The sequence below is a fragment of the Mesocricetus auratus genome, unplaced genomic scaffold (assembly GCF_017639785.1).
Source record: "Mesocricetus auratus isolate SY011 unplaced genomic scaffold, BCM_Maur_2.0 Super-Scaffold_100043, whole genome shotgun sequence".
NCBI lineage: Eukaryota > Metazoa > Chordata > Mammalia > Rodentia > Cricetidae > Mesocricetus > Mesocricetus auratus.
In genome coordinates, this window is record NW_024429220.1 from 7,674,049 (window position 1) to 7,691,982 (window position 17,934).

The 17,934-nt window shown below is 42.7% G+C and overlaps 1 protein-coding gene across 3 annotated transcripts in view; it reads left to right on the plus strand.

Annotated features, from left to right (window-relative positions):
* Positions 1–17,934, plus strand: part of Lhfpl3 (LHFPL tetraspan subfamily member 3) — a 518,223-nt gene that overhangs the window by 376,997 nt on the left and 123,292 nt on the right. The window lies entirely within an intron of this gene.

The window sequence follows — 17,934 nt, forward strand, 5'->3', positions numbered from 1 at the left end:
GGACTTACGGAAAGAAAATTTGGAAATGAAAAAAGGAAACACCATAGATTTTTAAAACTGGATATCAAGACTTCTTCCTCTTCGTTACACACTTCAAAAATGCATAAACCTTCATTTGATTTGATTCAAACGCAGGGAGAATACTCTTCAAATGAATTTCCTCAAATCAATAGCCTGCAGAGTTTTCATTTAATTCCACCTTGACACAGCTTGGACTTCAGCTGTTGCGCACAAAGCCCAAGCCCTGGAAGAAAAGACATGGAATGACACACTCTAGTCCTGTTGCTATTAATGCCAGCAAGCCAAACCATTTGTAAAGCATGATGAGAAGACGTGCTTTATAATCTAGCTACATGTCTTTGTTTACAGCAAAGGACTTTGCAAATGTTCATGTCAGTCACGCACCTTAACACCCTGTGAAATGCAGACTCTGCTTCAGGAGATTCTGCATGTCTAATATGCTCCAAGGACACAAACCCAGGACATTGTCAGTAGCAGGCATACAGCTCTGCCTCATTTCTGGGGACATCACCTGGAGTGATATGATTAAGATCTAGGACCTAAGACTTGGTATGTTCACTGGAATGGAAGAGGAAGACGGGGATGCGGAAAAGAGGAGGAAACTAAGGACCAAGCCACAAGAGACAAGAGAAAAGCAATGGGACTTGGCATCTTGACAACAACGCGACAGGTGGCAGCCCGTGCACACAGTAGAAAGTGAGATGCCGTGGTCATTGAGGAAGTGGTGCACGCAGTGGAGACTCTTCAGTACTGACAGCTGTTCAGACAGGCAGCTGGGAACCTTGCCTCTGAGGAGCAGTTATCTAATCACAGAAGTGGAGGGAAGACCAAGCGGGGTGAAGAGAACAGAAACTAGACAAGGATCCGGGCCATGGCGAAGGGATATTAGAGAACTGTGTCAAAGCAAAGATAACCAGATAAGGATTCAGTTTCAAAGCTTGAGCTTCCAAAATGTAGGAGAGCTAAGAGATACGGAAACGGGTGTCTCACAGTAGTGTGCCTGTTCTGCTTTGTCAGCCTCTGTTACAAAGGCCTCTATGTGCCTTGTTTCATATAACTTTCAAAGATTTGTACAAAAAGACATTTTTATTTCATTTTAAAGAAATACCAAGATTCAGAAAGATGTTTTATCTGACCTAAAATCCTCATCTAGTAATAGAAAAAAAGTGATTCATAGGCTGTGCTCTTTCAAAGTCCCTGAGCCAGCTCAGCAGCCATGGAAAGAATCACCTGGGTACCAAAGGGGTTCCCACAATGCCCCTCCCCCACACGAACAAGAGGGTGAATGAGTAGATTAGTGCAGCTCACAGACCTCATCAGAGAAGTCTGGGCGGTGGGTAGCAGTTAACACAGACTCAACTTGTCAAGGGGAGGAGAATAACTGTAGAGTGCTCAGCAACACATGGAACATTCATAACACACCCTCTTCCCAGGGCTCAGAGACCATCATTGAAGAGGGAACAGAAAGATTGTAAGAGCCAAAGATCTGGGAGAACCAAAGCAAAATAGTATCTACTGGATATGACAGGACTGCCGCACTTGTGAACTCACAAAAGCTACGGTTGCCTGTGCAACATCAGTCCAATCAACATGGAGAGGTAGGGAGGCTCAAGAACTCCCATCCCTTGCTTAAAGATCTATGTGGTGATGTTTTATTTATGATTTATTAAAGCTTACCTGAAGAGTCAGAAAGCAAAGTCAACCACAAGCCATAGAAGCCAGGCACACACCTTTAATTCCAGCAGCCAAAAGCTAGGAGGTGGTGGTGCACACCTTTAATCCTAAGACTCAGGAAGCTACCCAGGGATACACGAGATTGAATCAGTCTAAAAGAGTAACAGATCACAGGCCTTTAATCCCAGCACTAGAGGGTATAAAAGATAGAAGCAGGGTCTTCAGTATTCAGTAGGAGGCATTCATTCTCCTGCCACACTGAAGATGGGAAGACTCAGTGTCAAGGAGGATAGGAAGATATTCGGTCTCAGGATTCTCCAACTATGCTGAGGAGAGGCAACAGGATCAGCCCAGTCAGCCTGAGGAAATAGTAGGAGTTAATCGCCCCATTACTGATATTTTCTGATTTTCAGCTTCAAGTCTGAATCCCAATATCAGTCTCTGGGTCTTTTATCTTTCATGTTACAGATCTATTAACAGTTGGTGACTTCTGAGAAACAGTCAGGTTGGTTGTTTTGTTTTTCTTTTAGTGTTTAGACTCTAGTAGGTCAAGCATACTCCAGTGGGTGCCTTACAACTGTGGACTATTTAAAAACATGACACAAGACTGGAAGGAGATAGCAGTAAAGAGTGAATCTGGGAGGAGTTTGGGGAAGGAATAGAGATGAATAGTATCAAATTCCCAAATATTAAAATAATATCTCAAAAATAAATAAATTCATTAAAAATAATAATGTAGGAGAGCCTTCGTGAGACCACAGATCTGAACTATAGACAGAAGAGGAGAGACATAATAAAAACCTGTTTACTAAGGCTAGAATTCAGAACTGTTTCATGCCAAAAATAACTCAGTCTCCCTGTTAACTATTCTATGTCTATCTCATGGTATATGGAAAGTATTCACATTTTAAGCCCTGGGGTTTTCAATAAATCATTTCCCTATGGGTCTTACTCTTACACCTTGTTCCAAGTCTCTAGTGTAATATATCCAAGAGCCTGCTACCCAGACAACTAGGTTCAAAGTACTCTTGAGTTGCTTGAACAGAAATGAACTGGACCTGGCTTAGGAAGAAGGAAGGTAAGGTAGATATGACAGGAATGTGAAGATCAGCAACCCCAGCTCCACCAAATCTCCACACAGGCTACACCTGTTTACAGCCTGTTTCAGGCTGCCTGCCACACTAGACTCCTCAGACTACCTGTGTGTACCACACCTAACTTCCACCAAGCGAAGTTTCCATCAGATGAAGGCCAGGCCCAATAGTAGGTGAGGTCATGAGGGGTAGACGTGGTGGCAAAACTCTGTGGCTGTTCTTAGGTTTAAGTGTCTCCCTGGTGAGGATTCTAACAAAGGCAGTTCAGTTATAAAGCTGAAGACTGAGGGGAGCAGCTTCTTGCTTCTCCAACTTCTTAGCCAGGGAGAAAACTCCTTCCCTGGACCCCTTCTGTAGAGTTATTTAGTTGTTTTGGAAAACTTCCCCAATCATTGTCCTCCAGCCTTCTCCTCTCCCTACAAACAACTTTGTTAATAGCCTAATTTCTGGATTCAGTCTCTGTTCAAACTAGCTAGAGTAGACCTGTCATCGGCAGCTGAACCTTGACTAATTCAGAAGGATTTACAGTAAGGATATGCAGAGATGACACCTAGAAATGGACCTCCCAAGAAGTCTGCATTTGTGTGCCTCTTTTTTGTATGTGAAGAAGTGCATGTTCATGTGTATATGGGTGCACATAAATGTGTACATGTAGGGGCACACATGTATACACATGTGTGTGAAGGCTAAAGATGAGTCTCAAGTGTTACTACTTGCACGTTGCCCACCTTGGTTTTGAGACATAATCTCCTCCCACTAGGACCTGAGGCTCACCAATCAGGCCAGGCTAACTGTCCAAAGAGTCTCAGTAATCCTAGAATCTCTGTCTCTATAACATTGGAACTACAGAAATGCCACTGCAATCAGCTCTGTGAACGGCACTGGATATCAGTCTTCATGCTTGCACATCAACCAGTTCAGTGACTAAACTAACCGGGCACTCACTTGTGTGTTTCTGTCTCCCTTCAGCCATCTTCATTCCTCTCTAATATTACCTGCTTTCTCCACCAACCAGTTCTTTATATGGTAAACTCCGAGTTCTCCACTATTTGACACATACTTGCCCAAAAATGATAGTGCTTTATAGGAAAGTCTGACTATCTTACTTGGGGAATAGGAATCTACTATAGTTCAATTGACTATTATTTCAGCTATAAAACCCTGTGAGACTTACTAGTAGTTTAATAACAAATATTTACAATTAATTAAATGGAATTTTATACAATTTATCTAACTTGCCTTAACCCAGACACTGTTAAATATATGATTTAAAAGTAATATCCTGTCTCCTGATCTCAATCCCCAGTTCTCATTCTGCTGAATCATCACTAGTTTTCAGTATTTATAATTTTATCTGGGAGTACTTTAAGTTTATAATATGTTTTCATAGTATCCATTTTTTTATCCTTCCATGACTCCCATTATCATTGCTATCCCACTTCTAGATAAGAGAGTGAATGTTCACAGAAGCTGGGTGACTTTTCAAGATCACATATTTTATTCAAGCTCACACCAAGTTCAAATATCCATCTTCTAGTTCTTAGATGAATTAGCGTTGGGGTGAACGTGGGAGATGCTAAAATAAAAGTGGAGCTAAATCTCAGAGGGTAACAGATCAAAACTTCAAATCCATATCCAGTAAGAAGAAAAGATGGTACCTCATTTGAGTTTGGGTTTGGTTTGGTTTTGATGAAATGGTTAGGAAAACTTCTGTTGGGTATTTATAGTCCCATAAATCTAAAGAAATAGTGATGGAGTAGGGGTATAAGCTATAAGCTATAAGCAAGATTTCCTCAGCTTGATAAGAAAGATTATGATTCTAGCAGACTACTAAGAAGGCTACCAATAAAATATCAGAAATAGTGATTGGATGGCTTTTTATCCAGAGTTTAAGGCCTAGTATGGACTGCATAATACTGTTGATTCACCATTTGGCAAAAAAAAAAAAAAAAAAAAAAAACTTTATGGTAGCTTTACTGACCTACAAAGAGATAGCTAAATGACATCCAGTTTTAATATGCCTCGGAAATTGCTTCTACTGGTTAGGGAGGACATTAGCATGAAGCACTCATCTTTGCTTCTTTCCATGACTTTCAAAGGGAAATATGATTTCCTTTCAACCTAATTTTTTAAAAACATTTCCTGTCTCATCTTTACCTAACGGATGTTGAGCTGCTAGCATGAATGAAGGGCAATACCAGACGTGGAAAGGAACCACCACTGCTCAGTCCCTGTAAGACGCTCCACTGAATCTCCTGTGACAACCCGTGGCAGCAGAGCTGAACTAGAACCAAAGGCTACTTCTAACTCTCCTGCATCAGGACCTCAGTAGGCACTTCTGCGTCGCCTCCCCATTATCTATGCACAGTACAGATCTGGCTACTCTGTAGTACATTGAAGAAAGCCCTAGCCTCCTGAGCAAGTCCCCACATCTCCTAGACCATCAACATCAAACCTTTCAAATCATTGCAATTCGGGCATTCCTAGAGACTTGTTTGAAAGCTTGCTTAAGATTCTTGCATGGTTGTGGTGGTGGTGCATGCCTTTAATCCCAGCACTCAGGAGGCAGAGGCAAGTGGATCTCTGTGAGTTCAAGGTCAGCTTGGTCTACAGAGTGAGTTCCAGGACATCCAGGACTACACAGAGAAAGCCCATCATGAAAATAAAAACAAAACAAACAACAACAACAAAAAAAAAACTCCAGCATAGTCTTCCCTTTTTATTATAATCAGTGTTCATGATTTGCTAAAACTCCTCTATTGTGGCTAGCTTTGGTGTCTTTTCTGCTATAACATTATTATACAATAAAACCTTCTGTTTGTTCCTGAATTGGGGCAGAAATCTATAGTGGTTCTCTGAAATTACTCTAAAATAATTTCTATGAATGTGAAATTGAATTTTAGTGTTTTAGTAAGGGTTTTTACTGCTGTGAAGTTACACCAAGACCACAGCAACTCTTACAAGGAAACTATTTAACTGTGGAGGCTCACTTACAGTTTCAGAAATTTAGTCCATCATGGCAGGGAGCATGGTACACAGGCAGATGTGGTGCTGTAGTAGCAGCTGAGAGCCCTACATCCTGCAGGCAACAGGAAGTCAACTGAGACACTGAGCTGTATCCTGAGCATAGGAAACCTCAAAGCCCACCCCCACAGTGACACACTTCCTCTAACAAGGCAATAACCACTCCAACAAAGTCACACCTCCTAATAGTGACATTCTCTATGAGATTATGGGGTCAATTAAATTCAAACTAGCACAGTGGACCATCAAACAGCTCCCAAATCATGGCATAGACTTAATATTAATTATGAACCTGTTTCTCTTTGTCTATCTTTGGCCTTGTGACTTTTTGCCTTTATTTTTTATGTCCTACTTTTCCTGTTTCTTCCATGTCTGTCTGTCTGTCTGTCTGTCTGTCTGTCAGCTACCTGGCTGGATGGCCCTGGGCATCTCTCTCTCTCTGTCTCTCTCTCTCTCTCTCTCTGTCTCTCTCTCTCTCTTCTCTTCTCTTCTCTCCTCTCCTCTTCTCCCTTTCTTCTATGAGCCTAGATTCCTTCTCCTATTTATTCTCTTTGCCAGCCACCTTGTCTGTCCCTCTCCTGCCTAGCTGTTGGCCATTTAGCTCTTTAGTAGACCAATCATGTGGCTTAGACTGGCAAGGTGAATCAGCAACACACCTTTTCATAATTAAACAAATGTAGCATAAACAAATGTAACACACCTTTACTAAATATGTATTCCACAACAGTTAGTATCTTAGCTTTCTAGAGAAGTAAATATTGACGATATGGAAGACAGTGAGGAGAGTCGGGAATGGTTCATCAGATCTGATATGGTTGCATTTAAAAATCTGAATGTCAAAGATGCAAGACTTTGCCAGACACCAGTGTGGTAGAAGCTACTCCTCTGTGAGGCCCTTAAATTCATGTGAAAAGTCCAGCCAGTTGGGGGCTGCTTCAGATTAAATTTTAACTTTAATTAAAGTTAAATTTTCCAAACTTATGTATATCTAATTTATACTGGTTTCAGCTTTAAAGCTGAAATGCCAGATGGGTTAACTGTTTCCTGAAAACCTGTATTGGCTGTCTCACCAGAATTGCATTTTTGCTTTGTCCTCTCTCCCACTAATGAGAAGGACATGTGGGATTCCTTGGCAGAGCTTGAGAACCATTACTCTACCCGAGAATGTGCTCCTGTCTCCTAAGGCGTGTGGTTCATGTCACCATCCCTTCCTGCTTTACCTCTCTCTCCCCTCCTCACACCCCTCCCTCTCTCTCCTCCTCACCCCACTTCCCTCTCTCTTCTCCACACCCCACTTCCCTCTCTAAGATTCTTTTCATCTGTCTTTCTTCTATAATGTTCTACCAGTCTATGACAAAGTTCATAATGAGGTTTTGAGAGCTATGATAGAAAATCATACTAAAAACATATGAAGTTACATTTTTGGAAAGGAAAACCATTTCAAGGGATTTTAGCAGAGAACGTTCATCTATCATATTTCCATTATTATTTGTATTTAGCAGCTTACAATCATGTAAGTTATTGTAATTACTTGTAAAAACATTGAGGCTTCATTTTAAAAAGCTAAAGGACCCATTGGGTATCTCTAATTTTTGTGTGAGGTCTTTGAGAACTGGCCAGAAACGCCAGTATCAGGATGTAATAAAGACGCCAGTTGTCAGGGTAACCACAGCGCAGACTCCGCAGTCATCCAGCCTAGGCCTTCAGTCCAGAAAGCAGCAGAGGTCAGACACTGCCAGGACCAGAGCTGCTGGACAGGACGGGGCTGAGCTGGATGGTTGGCTCTGCAGCCAGGGTGTGATCAGAAAGGTAAGTCCCAAACGCAGGGACCACAAAGCCCTGAGGTATTTGCAGCCGACGGTGTCTACCTTTGAGAAGACTAAGAAAGAGTCTGAAGATTCAGGTGACACTCAGAGCTTCCAAATAAACAGACCTTGTTCATCTTGGCTAGTAGTCTTTAGGCAAGTTGACATTTTGGCTCCTCCAAAATTATTTTTATATGCCCTATGTACTGTTGTCAGTATTTTCATACAATATTCTAAACAGTGCTTGATAGCCCCTCATATATTTAAGTATTTCCCTTTGAGCCTCTCAAAATGCAAAACATTAATTAAATCAACCTCACAACTTTATCTTGAGGAGGTAGTGCCTTTGTTGGAAAAGATGTAAAAATTGAATATAGAATGACCACAATGTACTACTGAATCTGTGGGGCTGGCTTAAAAATAAAAGTGACAAGTTCAGTGACCACAAGCCCCCTCCCTGAACAATGCTGCCATCAGATTCCATCTTTTTCTTCTGCCCACATGTAAGATAATTTGTGTGTACATTATCTTCAGGTGCTATCACCTGTAAAGAAATGGGAGCCCCTCAGAGCAACGAATCAAGTGATGTCATCTGTACCTAAAAGCAAATACTCCTGGCTTCTGTTTCGGACCCTGTCTGCCCCATCTCCTCGCATCTTGTTTTCTAACCCCAGAATCTCTCAGATGATTATTCTTCCAGCCTAGAAGAGGGAGCTGCAACTCCTGCCCACAGTCTTCAAGGGGACTATTTGTGAAAGACTGAGGGAGGCATCCAAACACCCTTCTGATTCGGCTAGTTTGGAAATTTTCCAAAGAATAGAAGGAGGGAGAGGAGGAGGAGGGAAGAGGAGAGGAAGGGAGGAGGAGGGAGAGGAGGAAATGAATGTGAAACGGAAGCATTACTTCTGTTCTTTCCTCTTCCTGGGAATATCTCGCTTCTTCATTTTTCTGTGTTGTCATTGAGTGCAGTGACCTGGTCAGTTGACTCAAATTGCTGGAAATGTTTTCCTCCTCAGTGAGAAAAAGTCGACATAAGAAGTCAACATCCCGTTGGCCTTTTGTGAACTGACCTCACACTGCACAGCCTGGGGACTAGAAACAACTCTCATCACCTGTGTTTTCATAGTGAATTTGGCAGATCTAGGCTCATTCACACAGCTGGGGTGTTCTGTGGCTATGCCCTCTGAGATGTCAATGCAAAGAATTCCCAAGGCACCGGGCAACAGCAGGATAACCAAGAGGAGTCCCAGGGAGGGCCCGGCATTGATAATGTAGCAGAAACCAGAGGCCTAGAACCAGATCAATGAGTCTTTGCAAGTAAAGATAGTGGACACAAGGGTTTACTTCGTGACTCACTAGGTCACACTACAGCTTCCATGAGGAGATTCGGTCCCCCCTCTCTTTTTTCTTGTTTTTCCTCTTGAATTTTGGGGGGGACTGCAAGAGCAGAGGGCAGATACTCAGGGACAGGAAATGAATGGGATCAAGATGCAAGATGCAAAAGACACAAAGAATAAACGAAAAGAAAATGTTAAAAACTACCAAGGACCCCTAGTGTCTCCTTGTCATCTGTGCATACTCCCCGACAAGCAGAATCTCTCCTAATTGGGCAGCTAGTTGAATTTCCTCAACTGGCAGTTGTCAGACAATAAGAAACGGGTCTAGCAAAACCCCTGTCACAAAGCAACTGGGTTAACTTGTTTCTATGAACAGAACAGAAGACAAGTTTGCTGCCTGTGTCTGTCAAACTGAAAAGCCTGTTTTCCAGATAGTGTGGTCTGTGGCACTCTCAGCTGACTGCCGTCCTTCATACAAATGTGAATCAAACAAAACACCCTGTATGTCAATATTGACTTGCACACAAATACTGGGCAAAACATCCAGCCTCCTCTTCCTGAAGAATCCCCTGAACTACTAAACACGGGGAGTAGTCAATAATCAATACAGAAGGAAAATGTTCTTTGTCATTTGGGAAAGAAGTAGATATGTGGATATCATTTCAAACATTCCAAGAGCTTCTCATTAAATACTTTTCCTGCTCAACCAATGAATACAATAGAGGTTTGAGGCTACTTTTAAAGCTAAGTTGAAAGGTGCCCAGGAGGTAAGAGGTCAACAAGCACCTGTTCTTGCTCTCATTAAGGACTGACCAGAAAGCAAAGCCCTGTTTCAAAAAGCGAAAAAATCAAAAACAGATACTTTTATCTTGCTAAGAATCCTCTTTGCAATCTTTCTGTAAAAATTATAAAGGCTGAAAGAATTGGCCAATATCACTGGTACTTAAAATATCCAAGTAATTTTTACATTCACATGAATACTATGAGTTTTATAACATTCTCAAAAGACTAAGAGAAAATATACCAGAATAGCACAGATATCACAGGGGACCAGGAACTAACAACTATGTAGCACACATGCTTAAGTTTTCCACTTTTACAACCATGGCAGACATAACTAATCAATCTTGATAGTCTTTCATCTGAGCCAGGAGAAAGTTTCAAAATCATCATCAATGTGAGACCCACTAGCATTTACTCTGAAGGAAAGGCAGGGGTGCAGTCTGTTTTCTAGACTGCTCCTGAGCTCCTCTCCCAGGTTAAAGCTGTTATCTCCTCCTCAGTAAAGTTTCTTTGCCTTTGCAGCATAATGTCCCATCTTTCCACTTTGTCCTTTTCTGCTGCTCTAGAGAGTTCTTTAAACGTGAGGGCCTTCTTTGTCCTGACTGATGAGCTCCCAAAGATCTAGAACAGTGCTTGCCAAGTTCAACAAATATCTATAGGATTGTGATGGAAAATTTAATAACTAAAAGACATAAACGTTTAGGCTGTGACAGAGAGAGAGAAAGCCCTCTGACCACGGAGGACATGACCAAAAGCTCAAGCCCACAAGCAGCTGTGCCACATCTGTCTCTACCCTCTTGCCTTGAGAAGACTGGGAACCAGAGAGCCTCTTGCCATAAAACTTGTAGATCCCAGGATGTGCTCCCGGTCGTAGCCCCCAGATGTGCCAATTAATTTTACTTAACCAGGTGACAGTTACTGCCTTCTTCAATGCCCCTCATTTCATGATAACCTTGTATGGAAACTTTGTGTGCTAAGTAACCTCTGTAACCATGGGAACCTTGGGAACTGAGACTTGTGGTCTCAGGACTCCCCCTCCCCCTTTTCCCTTTAATAGCTTCTCTTTTTGGCTGGCTGGGATCTCATTTCCTCTGCCATGGAAAGAAATCCAAGCTGGTCAGCTTGAACAATTAAAGAAACCTTTTGCTTTTGCATCAGAATTGTCGCCTCCTTGGGTTAGTCTCCAGAATTCCACAAACCTGGCACAACAAGGATAAATAAACCTTTATTCACTATTTTAAATCTTCTGTTTGTATAGAATTTTCAGAAACTCATTTTCTGTCACAAAACCTTCCTAGCCCTTCCTATGAAAGGCTACTGTCTAAAAGCATGTGTATTAACTTTTGGAGAATTCCATATGTCGTACTTTATCATATCCATTTCTACTCCCTTTAACTCCCAGACCCACTCTCACCTCCATTATAACCCCCAACTTAATGTCTTCTTTCTTTTTAAACAACCTATGGAGTGCAACTTGTGCTGCCCACAAACTTGTGGGTATGGTGTCATCCACTGAAGTATGAAGGCCTATCACAGTCCACATCTTTAAAGAAAACAAACTCTCACACCTTGAGAATCCAGCAACCATGCACAGCTCCTCAGTTAGTTTAGGTTCATGAAGCCTTTCCCTTTCCATGCTGGAATGTTGATTAGCTCGATCTTGTGCAGGTCTTAAGCAGGCAATCACAGCTGCTGTGAGCCTCTAAGTGAAAAGGTCCTGTCATGTGCACAAGACACTGTTTCACCCCAATCGTCCACGACCTCTGGCTCTTACAGACTCCCCCTCCCCTTCCACGGTGGTCCCTGAGCCCTGAGAGAATGTGATACAGATGTCCCATTTGTAGCTGAGCACTACACTGGGACCAAGTGTCTGCTCTTTGACCAGTTGTGAATTACTATATTAAGTGCCATCCACAAAGAAACTTATCTTACAATGTCTGAGAGCTTCATTAATCTATAAGCAGAGAGACACAAATTTAGAGGGAGTTTGATACCATGTCTATATACCAGAATGGTAGTAGTAGGTTAACACTTGGGACTGTGATCTCCCCAACCATGCGTTCTTAAGGGCAGGTTTATAGGACGAGGCGTGTGCTCCTTGTGAAGTGGTCCATAAATCCAATCAGAAGGAAGATGGCTCTCTCATGCCACTAATGCACCCATTGGTATATCACACTGGTCATTGTTATAATTCACTGGGTTCACAGCCAGGAAAAGTACTGATGATCTTTTCCTCCAGCAGGCTAGCTCACAGCTGGATAAGACTACTGATAGCTTTACCCCCAGTAGCCTACATAGGACCTTTCAATACTAGGAAAGATGGCCAGGAGAAGAAGCTTTCTGGTCAGTAGCAATTTGATGTTGCCATGCCCTGTGACTAACTAACATGTATGGTATCTTCAGCAACATGGCCTCACCATAAAGTTCTCATAGGCAGCCGAGAGCAATGAAAATGCACCTATTTATCCTGTTGCTTCACATACCCACTCAAGAATGAAAACGTATTTACCCAATTTGCCTTGGCCTACTTGTAACCCCTCAATCCATGTTTATTGAATTAAATCAGAATGACAGCACACGGCCAAAAGAAAAAGGTTAACTGTTAACCCAGCTACAAACCTTACAATCTTCAACAGTGGCCTGCCTGCAAGAAATGCAGATACGGTAGTGGTGCAAATGTTGTAGGAGTCACAGACCACTTTCTGATTGGATTTAAGTCCCACCCCATGAGAAAGAACCCATGCTTGATTCCTAGCTGGGTGGCCAAACCCTGAAACTGAATAGGCCTTTGGTCTAGGGGTAAAAATACTAGTGTTCTGCTAAAGAAACAAAGCAATAACATTCTTCCTAACAATGCTCTGCTGTACCCACAGATCAATGCCTTGACCTTTCTCTGCTGTCATCAGAGAAGCTTCCTTTCGCAGTAGATGGGCACTAGCACGGAGACCCACAGCTGGACAATGTAGAGACTGGCAGATCTTAGAGCACACAGTCCTAAGTGAGAGGTCTTTGTCAAGTCTCCCGTCATGGCTCGGGATGCCTTGTGGAAGAGGAGACAGGAAGACTTAAGGGTCAGAGGGCATGGGGGACACTACAGGACTGGTGTACGTATGAGCTCACAGCATCTGGCATGGGAGCAAAGGCACAGAGGTGGTTTTCCCTTCATTTGTCTGTGTCAGAGTCACACTGCTCAAGCCTGAGCTCTTGTCACTAGATACTGCTGCCGCTGGAGGCATTATTTGCCTCCGCTGAGAACGTCATACTAGTGAAGTCTACATGGTTCAGAAATAACAGACTAGTTATACATTTGTGGCTAGTTATACAATTGAGTATTTTACCAGCTTTTTTAAAAAGAAAACTAGTATTTCAGCCCAATGAATATTGCCATTTCGCCCCCATTTTGTACTTACTAAAACTGCTCAGGCTACTCACAGCCCTTATCCCTGCATGATCTCACTACTGGATTGTTTCTCCTTATTCCCAATTTTTTCCTTTAGTTTTATTTTCAATACTTACCTGTTTTAGCTCTGTCACTTTTATTTTTAGCTCTCTGCTGGCTAATTGTGACTTACTTAATCATACAAATAACTGCTTATAATCACAGCATTTCTTCATGTATTGGAAATATCTCAGTCCGGGGAAAGAAACAAATTTTGTAAGCTCTATTTTACAGATAAGAAAAAGAGAAGGTGCCAAACAGTAGACTAGCTTGTCAAAATCATCCTACTGAATAGTGACTTAGCCACTATTAGACCCTGTTAGAACCCAGGCCCTCAGGGGGCCACTAGAACAAGAACACACACCTGCCCCCTAGAGGCAGAAAGCAACCTGGCAACTTTCATGTCCCACAAGTCCCAATTTCCTGTTCAGAGAACGAGTGATCCCTGTTCTGTAGCACAGGCCACATATTAACTATACATGATTCTTCATGATGAAAGCCCTCCCCATTCATTCCCATCTCCTACGAGACCTCTAAAATAAAACACCTTGCTTCATCCCTCAGGCCTGAAATTCCCTACCTCCGACCCCGATATGCACTTGCCATTGTTAAAGACCTTAGCCTAAAAGGAACCCCTCATTCAGCATCACCCTTCGGACCCTACAACCTAACAGAGGGTCTTTTGACCCAATCTTTCATTCTTTCTGCTCAAACCTCGTGGTCTGAATGTGTGGTGTGGCAGCCATGAAGCTCTCAGGATATGGAGCGCAGATCGCCTGCTCATGACAACCTAAAGGACGAAAGCCCGTTCTGCTCCCATTGTCTCCTGAGCTCAGTCGCCATCGGCTGTGTTAGACAGCACAGCTGCACTACAAAGAGAGTGAAAATGTCAGGCGAGATGAGGAAGAAAGCAGAAATCTCATTCCTCTGCTGCCTAGAGGTGGAGAAGAAAGCATTCTTGGGGCTCCTCCTCCTGAGGGTGGGTTCATCTCCAGAATTTTAATGGCAGCCTCTTTTCCAATGCTGTTTCCCACTCTGAGGCAGACAGATTACAATGTTTGGTGGGTAAGACTCATGACTCAGGCTTCCATCCTGCAATCAGGTGTATTTTTAATTTAAGTTCTGTGCAATTTGGCTAATGTTAACTTTATTGGGCAATTACCTCATTTAGAGTGCTTTTAACATCACTGTAGATGAAGCTGTCAGCTTACAAGAGATGCGCTTTCTGACAGCAACACAAAGAGAAGCTGGGACAGGCTTTTCTTTTAACCTATTTATGAAAATTTTATAAGCCATTTTCCCCTTGTAGACTTTCCCTTGTACTTTGCATGGGGCTACAGCTATTAAAACGGAAAAGGGCCACCCAACTCCCCACCCTCCCACCCTCCCGCCCCGTGTCCAGGCCAGCTGCCTCTGAGCCAGAGAAATTCCCTGAAGGCCCTCTCTTCCACCCAGGAATTGTTAGGGCTCTGAGGCAGCACCACTTGGCAAGCCAGCCAAGGACATCAGTGTACCATCAGGGAGGGCATGTGTGACTTCTGCCCTGAGACAAAATTCAGACTACTAGTCAGCCCTGACTGTCCGTATACATGATCAGCAGCCCCCAAGAGGGCATATAATCTTAACATGATTATATGCAGTTAAGTAAATGTTCTCTTGCTTGGTAAATTTGAGAATATGTGCAGCAGATTTCATGCTTCTCTTAAAGACCTGTGAAGCACATCCACATGCTTAGGATTCTGAGAATTGCCCCTCAGAATTGGTCCTTACCTGAGAATAAGGCTGCTGCATGTGACATCAGGTAAGAGAGTTCTTAACCCATGCCCTGTAAAAAGGGACATGTAAGGGAGGCGTGGTAGCTCACACCTGTGTTCCTAGCATTCAGGAGACAGGGATAAAATTGCCATGAGTCTGAGGTCACCCTAGGATGCATAGTGAGTTCCAGACAATCTGAGCCACAGTGTGAAACCCTGTCTCATACAAGAAAAAGGAACAGAGGTACCCACACAGGGAGAACAATGTGTGAGCCTGAAGACGAAGATCAGAATTCTGCAGACCTCCAAAAGCTAGGACACAGGTAGCCAGCTTCTCCTTGGAAGCCTTGGGAATAAACCAAATCTTGTTCCAACTTCTACCCTCCACAACCATGAAATAATCAATGCTGTTGTTCAAGTCACCAGGTTATGGTATTTTATTATAACTGCCCTAGGAAATGAACCAGATGATCAGACAGCTTCCCTGCATGAAACAGCTAGTTAGCAGTGAAGCCAGGGAGAAAAATCAAGCCTTTGGCCTGGGGCCCGTGCTCTGTTCAGCCAACATACCCAGTGCCATCCCATCTTCAAACCATCTTGGCAGGAGGCCGAGAAATGGCATGGGAAGAGAGAAGGGTAGCTGGAGGAAAAGAAGATGAAAGAGGACATAATGTACCCTCTCCTATTTTTTGTAGAACTCTTATGGATGAAAATTTAAAGGATATTGGAAAAATAAAATTGTTGAATTTGTTAAGCATTTGCTATTTGACCTGTTACCTGACCTTAACTGTGAATTCCCAATATACTGATAAGGAATCAGCTAACACAGACACTTATAAACCATGTCCAGTGCACCCTCCTAAAACTCAATGTGGCCACAACTTGGCCACGGGCAGCCAATTCAGACTCCAACTACTTATCACTGTGCTCAGGTTTTATCTGAAATGCTGACTTTTTAGAAAAACAGAGTGCTTTGATCACTTAGGATCTGGGCATCCAGATATGATCCAGTTTATTCAAGCATGTTTATATAGCTGGTTCTCTCTGATCGTGCTCCTTTTATGGAGCTTGCTCTAAGGGTCTCTGCAGTAAAGAGAGCATGCAGGATTAAACACCTTTCCAGGGTGGATGTCTTTGTATCTTCACGCATTACAACAGATCTGCAGTGTAAAATTTCCACTTAGCCTCCCCTTTGATGCAAGGCCAACAGTGAGCCTTCAGCCCTGGGGAAAGCCATCACAGCAGATCGCTGGCTTTTCTGGTGCAAGTTTGATTGCCAGGGCCCTACCCTGTGTCGGCACACAAGTCAGAGATTCCACGCCACTGAGGCCCAAACATCAGGTTAACAATCACATGCTACACATCAGGCAGGTAAACAACTATCGATTCCATAGCCTGCTAACCAGATAATATTCCCAAGAGTATCGGTATCACCAATTTGTGCCCCAATACAAACTATGTTTGAACAAAGAAAAATAATTACTGGCATTTGTGTGAGAATTAGGAACCAGCTAGAGAAACGCTAGGGAGCCCAACTTTATATAATGTTAGAAATAGTGTGCAAGAGTTTGAAATACCACCAGGCGGTGGTGGCGCACGCCTTTAATCTCAGCACTCGGGAGGCAGAGGCAGGCGGATCTCTGTGAGTTCGAGGCCGGGCTGGACCGACAGCCTCCAAAACAATACAGAGAAACCCTGTCTCATAAAAACCAAAAAAAAAAAAAAAAAGAGTTTGAAATACCAACTTGTGCTAGACTAAAGAATGTAATTTAAAAACTCAATGATTTTTTTGCTGCCCAGAATCAGAAGCTACTGTAATAATTTAACTGGAATCTTCTATTACATTAGTCACTGACTTTAAAAATGCAAATCTTTTGACTATAAGCAACATAAAAGGCTCATTCTTCAGGGTTTCTTCTAGAGTCTCTGGACTTCCTCTCACACCTTTTTTTTTCTCAGCTTATAGATCTTAAACAAATTCATGCTTACACCCCCTTTGGCTCCTCACTGTCCCTGTGTATTCTAAAAGGTGTCTCATGTATAAGAATCTGGAAATGCACTTTTTGAAAGGAAAAAAATTGAATTCCAAAATACCCTATGCCTGTATTTTCAAGTTTGGGCATACAGACTGGTTGGTATTAGAACTTAAAAATGAAAATGATGAATATAAATATCATTGAGTTTTTAATTGCCTGAATGCAGAACATGTCCTCGATATAAGCAAATAGGAAGTCCCTCAGGGAGCCCACAGTCATTTAGGCTATCGCTAAAAATACTCCCATATTGATAAGAAAAGTGCATTTGAAAATACGATGTGTTAGCCCAGTATTGAGAGTTTTAGTGGCATATGGAATGGTTCCTTTAGATCACTAGAATTCAGGCTGAGAAAATCCCATTGAAACACTGTGAAATCTTAGCCCAGGATGGAGAATAATCCTCCATCTCGTCTTTACTCTTGTCTGTCTGAGCCAGCATTCCTCACAGGTCAGCATGCTTGAGAGCCACCCAGTAGCTTTTGAACTCCAACCTCTGCTGGTCAACACTGGCAGCTTCTGGTTCTGCAAGTCTGGGGTGAGACCTGTGAGTGTGCACTTCTAACAAGAGCCGGGTTGCAGGGTCTGCTGTTGCCAGACCCTCCAGTCATAAAAGAACAGCAGAGTGCCATTTCAACAGTCACGAAATAATTAGAGCCATTTAATTGTTTCGCTTTTATTGTGTATTTCTATTGGTTTCCTTTCCCACAGACAGGATGGGAATCAATGCAATGTTGTAAATCACCAGGACAGGTTTTTACAATGAGAAAAAGAAATAGCCTACTTCTGGCTGAATCTCCTCCCACCAGCCAGCCCCTCACCCCACCACCATTCAACTATGAACCCCACCCCCTTGGAAACTGAAATAGTGTTCAGTTTAGCAAACTCTCTCTGGGGGCCCTTCATCTAAAGGGAAATGTGGTTCTCATGTCATCTGAAAGGCACAGGCCTCCCTGGTAGTCTCAGTGTG